Below are 6,855 nucleotides of genomic sequence, written 5' to 3'. Positions count from 1 at the left end.
TGTTCAGCCACACCTTCTCCCCAGTTTGGAACTCTACATCCCGACACTTTTGGTTCGCATACTTGGTTTGCCTTTGTTGAGCCCGTTTCACAGAATCCCTCACTAGATTCCAAATGTTGAGTCTTTCTGCCATAAATGCCTCCATGGCGGGTAACTCTCCATGATACTTGGCCATGCCGAGTTCCACAAGACCTTCAATACATCACCCATTGATGACTTCCCATGGACTCACCCGGATACTCGAATGTGGTGAGTTGTTATAACACATTTTCGCAAGTCCTAAATGACTTACCCAATCGGTTTGGTCTTCCGAGACATAGCATCGCAAATAATCCTCCAGCTGCCTATTCACCCTTTCCATTTGTCTGTTTGTCATGAAGTTTTAGTGCCATCAAACTTGACTTAATACCCAATACCTGTCTATGATAGGCTGTGTTGAATTTCAACTTGGTGCTATACTGTTCTAGGAGAGTTCTCTAGAACCTACTGGTGAAGATCTTATCTCGATCTGAGATAATCTCTTTTGGCCTTCCTTGTACTCGAACCATTTATTCGAAGAATAGCTTCGCCACACCTTCTGCATCCACTTCTGTTGTGGTGGGTATGAAATGTGCCATCTTCGAAAATCAGTCCACCACCACGAATATCGCATTGAACCCCTTGCTTAGGGGGAGTCCTGTGATGAAGTCCATCATAAGACATTTCCACGGACGATCTGGAATTGGGATGCTTTATAACAAGCCCCCACTTGCCTTAGTCACGGCTTTTACCTGCTGACATGTTGGACATGTCTTTACATAGTCTTGGACATCCTTAGCCACGTCTAGCTAGTGATACTTCCTCTTGAGTAAGCCCATCATCTTGGGCACTCCGCCATGTCCCGCAAAAGGTTTGTCATGACACTCTTTTAAGGTTACCTTCCTTAGTTCCCCTTCTGGAATATACACCCTCGTTTGCTTGTAATAGATAAGTCCATTGTGTTTTGCATAGCTTGTTTTCTATTCCATTGGTAGCTCACCTCTCTAGTGAGCTTCCCGTGCCTCTAGATTCCTCAGCAACACTTCTTGTGCTAGACCATAGTTCTCATATGCTATCTGCACATCATCCCAAAAGGTTGTTGTCGCACTGAATATTGCTAACTTCAAGCTCGCTTTTCGACTTAGCACATCCGCCATGATGTTGCTCTTCCCAGGCTTGTACAGAATCTCATAATCAAACTTGGCCAAAGCATTGGCCCATCGACCATGTTTCCCTCTCAGGTCGGGCTGTGACAAAAAGTGTTTCGTTGCCACATTGTCCGTGTAAACCTTGAAGTGTCTCCCAAGGTAGTGTCGCCACTCCTTGAGCGCCTTGACCACCACAAACAATTCCTTCTCATGGGCAGGCCACTTCCATTGAGCCTTATCTAACTTCTTTGAGAAGAACGCTACTGGATGGTTGCCTTGCTTCAAAACTACGCCCAACGCAAAGTCCAAAGCATCTGTTTCTACCTCAAAGTCCATACCAAAGTCCGGTAATGCCAACACGGGAGCCTTCCTCAACTTCCCTTTGAGGTGGACAAATGCCGCCTCGCATTCTACTGTCCATACCATCTTCTCTTTTCTTGTTTGGTCTGTTAAGGGTAGGGCTACTCTCGAATAGTGTTTGATAAACTTTTGATAATAGTTGCATAGCTCCAAGAATGCCCTTAACTCGTGTACATTTAATGGTCACTCCCAATCCTGGATTGCTTGGACCTTCTCAGGGTCCACCTTGAGCCCATCCTTGCCCACCACATGCCCAAGAAACTTTACCTCTTGTTGAGCAAAGTCACATTTGCTCTCTTTAGCATATAGCTGGTGTTCCCTTAATTTCTCAAACACCTTCATCAAGTGTTCGGCATGCTCCTCTAGCGTTTCGCTATAGATCAGGATGTCGTCAATATAGACGACCACAAAGTGATCCAGATAGAGTATAAAGATATGGTTCATCAACGCCGAAAACGTTGCCGGCGCATTGTATAGCCCGAAGGGCATCACTAGAAACTCAAAGCTCCCATACCTTGTTCGACAAGTTGTCTTCTTGACATCTTCCTCTGCTACCCTGATCTAGTAGTATCCTGACCTTAGGTCGATCTTCGAGAAGTATTTTGCCTTTCCCAACTTATCAAACAGGTCCTTAATCCTTGGAAAAGGGTATTTGTTCTTCTTTGTATACTTGTTAAGCAACTGGTAGTCTAAGCACATGCGCATAGATCCATCTTTCTTTTTCACAAATAACACCAGTGCCCCAAACCACGACTTGCTCAACCTAACATACCCTTTGTCCACCAACTCCTCTAGTTGGTGCTTGAGCTCCTCGAGTTCTTTTTCGTTCAAACGATAGGGGGGACGAACCATCGCTTCAGCACCCTCGACCAACTTAATCTTATGTTCTATCATTCGTGCGGGGGGCAACCCCACCGGTAGCTCCTCCGGCATGGTATCCTAGAATTGGTCCAACACCCGCTGGATCACTAAAAGTATTTCTTCCGTTCCTGTCTTTTTGTCACTCTTCACCAAGAGTAAGCACAAAAATGCTGCCTTAGTTCCTTTAGTGAGTTGTCCTCTCGTGGACACCAGGTTTAAGCAGGAATCTTTGGCCTTACTTTGCCCTACCTTTAGATCTTGGGCCTCCACCCTAGATCTTCTTCCTTGGGCATTCGCTAGTACCACAAGGTTCCTACCTTGTCTATGCAAGGTTACCACAAACCAATTGAACCAATCCATCCCGAATATCACGTCAAATCCTGCCATGTCCAACACGGTGAAATCCATGTCCACTTTCCATGTCCCTACTTCGACTCTCGTTTGTCAAAGTACCTCATCGGTGCTTTGGCTACCTTGAACAAACTCTATAGTCCTTGGTTCACCCAACCGCTGCACCGTTAGTCCGCCTTGCCAGATTATGTCTGCAACCACAAAATTATCTGAAGCACCCGTGTCAATAAGGATCTTAACAAAGTTACCTCCGAGCTTCCTTCGGAGGGCTAGTAAATGTCGCAAACGACTCTCTACCAAAGTTGCTCATGTAATGAGAAAATTTGAGTTAGGGACTGGATCACATACCTTGATTTGGACTTCACCCGACTTCATGGCCATATTAGCTTTGGCCTTCTTCGGGTAGGGACATTCCCTCGAAAAGTGTCCCACTTTACTACAATTGTAGCATATATTGTTTCCCACGCTGCTATATGACTTGACCTTTTTATCCATGGGTTTATCTCTTTTTGCTTGACTCCCCCACATACTCGCTCACTGGCCACCGGATTTGCCTTTTCGGAACCCCGAAGACTCATTCTTAGAGAAACTCTTTGAATTTCCCTTTGCTATATGTTCCCCTTGGTTTGGCCCCTTTGCTAAACATGGACCTCGACCCCGTCGTGTTCCTCTTTCATAGATTATCGTTGAAATGCACTTTGATAGCCGCATCCAACGCTTCTTTGTAATTGGTCGAGTTCTAACGCATCACCTTGCCGCGAACCCAGGTTTGCAAACCTGATATGAAGGCATGGAACGCATCCATATCACCCATATCCGTGACCAGTATCCTCTTTGCCATAAATCCATTCACATACTCTTGAATGGTTCCGGTCTACTTCAGCCTACTCAACTCATCCCTTAGGTGCAGAGTAGCATTCGGAGGAACATATGTTATGCGGATCCTCGCTTTCATCATTTCCCAAGTGGCCACCGGTCCTTCGTTGGCCTCTGTCGTTCTCCACCAAGACTTGGCATTATCTGTCAAGTATGGTTTTGCACATGGGACTTTCTCCAAGCTCGGTAACCGCAACGCTCAGAAGTAGTCCTCCATATCGTAAAACCAATCCTCCACCACTTTATAATCGTTCACTCCCTTGAAGACTGGTGGGGGCTTTGGTTTGTACTTGGGAACTGCCTGAGGGATTGATTCCACTTCGATCTGTTCAGCATTGTTTGGTTCTACCTCAGTCCCTACCGAAGGGTCCGCACCTTCTGCGCTACCAGCATCCGCAGTCTTTCACTTTTTCTTTCGCTTCTCGTCACGCTTTAGGTTGCGTACGAGAGTCTCCAGTAGGGCATTGGTCTATGCCAATTGTCCTTCTAGAACATCCAATCGAGCCTTGGACGACCGAACCTCACCACTGAACTCCTGTTTGGAAGTTTCCTCACTAGAGTCCTCATGAAAGGATTCCTCATCCATAGCCTCTTGTTCAACCAAAGGCTTCAGCTCCGACTGAGGTTCCGTCTCCGCCTGGGTTCGCTTACGCCTTGCCTTTGCCATCTCCCAGCAATCCGCCTCTATCCTTTGCTAGAACTGAGGAAAAGGCTCCGATACCAAATTGTAAGCTACAAATTGTTACTTTCCGATTTGCCAGCTTACTTCGTCTATCCGTCCAACATTGCCTTGGCTTTTGCTAAGTTCCCTTGCCAAAGTTCCTGCCTATGGTACCAGCTCCTACTTGGTCCTACTTGGTTTCAGCTACTCACTGCACGAGCAATAGAGTGTTAGCCATCCATCCATGGATTCCCAAATCTCTCCCAATCCCCCTCCCCAAGTTAGACTGGACTTAAGGTTCAACTCCACTCCCCACAGGCACAAGCAGCCAAGCACACCAAGCCTCCAAGTTCCTAACATCCCTTGATACCACAAGACTTGATCATGGGACCTTCTAAATCCCAAGTCTTAGGTGCAACACTTGCTTCGGGACACCGGGGCAAAACACCGTGGCCTAACATCCCAGTATAAGTACCTCTACCCCCCCACTTCCATCCCGAAGGGAAGGCCCAAACCCCTAGGAAGGGCGAGGACTAATGAGCCGCAAGGTACTCAAGTGAGGCACCACTCCACATGAGCCGGGAGCACCGCAATCGGTTTCCCTTTCGGGAGTGAGAGTTGCTCTTGAGCACTCTTTGGGGTGGCCCCTCCGGCACCACCCAAGTCCATGCTCACTCCCATCTAAGGCCCCTCGGCCCCAATCTCAACCTCAAGTCAGTTTGGAAGCACCATTGGACTTTTAGAACCCCCTGCAGCCCCCCCCCGCCCCCCAAGAAGACGCACGCTTTGGGCTTTCACCCCTTGACCCATATTAGCATTCGGACTTGGTCTCAGACTCGATCTCAGACTCAATCTCGGACTCGGTCTCAGACTCGGTGTCAGACTCGATCTCGGACTTGACTTTGGACTCGACCTCGGACTCGGTCTCGGACCCAATTCAGATCTCAGACATTGTCTCAAACTCGGTCTCGAACTCGGTCTCCGATTCAGCCTCAGATTGGGTCCCAGACTCTTTCTCGAACTTGGTCTCAGAGTCGGTCTTGGACTCGATCTTCGACTCGGTCCCATCCGATGAACTCTTTGTCATTACGGTCATGCTTTAGGGGATCCTTTAGCCTACAACACTTCGGGGAGTTGGTTCCTTACATCTATATCAACAACAACCAAGCAAAACCTTCAACAAAGATAATTGACCATTTAAACTGATAGTCAACCATCACCAATGATTGCTAAATGCAAAATTCAACTTCAACATCAAAGATAATGAGCCAAAATGCCTTCCCCCAATAACTTTTAACAAATGGAACAATGAGCATAAAATTCAAGGAACCAAAATTTTGAAGAAGTTTAGAGCTAAATCTTATCTAACAATGATCACAAGTCTTGCATGAACTAACTTCAATGCTAAAAAAGAAATCATGGCACAATCCATAATATCCTCCTCAACACATCCATAAGTTAAACTTCATAATACAAAGCTAATGAAGAGTATATCTGTATCAATCCAAAAGCCAAACACAATAAAGCTATACTCAACAAGTGAACACTAAACAATCCTCCATGAATCCATCTATAACATGACGTAACTCACTTTATAACAAGCATAAGAAAAATTATCAATGATTGATATATTCCAACTCAAATCCAATAAGGATTCAAACATTTCAATATCGATCATTAATTTTTTGTCTCGTAAAGCTAGTATAGTCCATGACTGAATCACCTTTTAAAGAAAAGCTCAAAACTCAACCTCAACTAAGCAATCTTATCTAGAACACAACTAACTCAAACTTGCTACTCAATTCATTTGAACGTTAATATAGTTGCTAACTAGCAAATGCATCAATGCCAATAACACAAAATTTTAGCCAAATCATCAACACTATCTTCATCAAGACTAATGAAACTCAATATCAATCCTAAGGAAAGATATCTCATTTCACTCGAATCTCAATATCAATATTGTCAACGACAAGGCATCATTTCAGTGCTATCAACACCAGAACAAAGCTAAAAGACAGCAAGAGTGATTTATCACCTAAAATTCTCTAGCAACCAAGCTAACCAAAGTCGAAGATACTTTAGTCAGTATTTGAGACCAATGCTCCAACAATACTCAGTAACAGATAACACATCATCAAGGAGTGATTCACCACATCCAAGACTCCATGAAATCCAACACTACGGACTAAACATAACCAAATGACATCAATAGAGGTAGAGTCTATATGCCAACATGGAAAACCATATAAGTTTAATGACACGATCCTCCACAACACCATCCAGTAAATCAAGCCCATCACTACTGAATCATCACCAAGTGAAGCAAGTGTCACAGTCTTTAACAAAATCTACAAGCAATCATTAGTTGCAAAACAACCAAAAATTACTTTTCAACTTGCCTTCACAAGACCCAAACACCAACTCTTGTCATCAAGTTATATACTTGTCTAACTTGAACGTGATATCGCAAGTACGAGATAAAAGTTCATAGACAAGCACAAACTAAATGACCACTCGAATCTAACTCAACCGCAATAAGCTTACTAAAACATTTACCCAATAGCTCTGAGCATGCCT

The sequence above is a fragment of the Selaginella moellendorffii genome, unplaced genomic scaffold (genome assembly GCF_000143415.4).
Source record: "Selaginella moellendorffii unplaced genomic scaffold, v1.0 SELMOscaffold_0, whole genome shotgun sequence".
Taxonomy (NCBI): domain Eukaryota; kingdom Viridiplantae; phylum Streptophyta; class Lycopodiopsida; order Selaginellales; family Selaginellaceae; genus Selaginella; species Selaginella moellendorffii.
Note: the sequence above shows the minus strand (reverse complement) of the source record.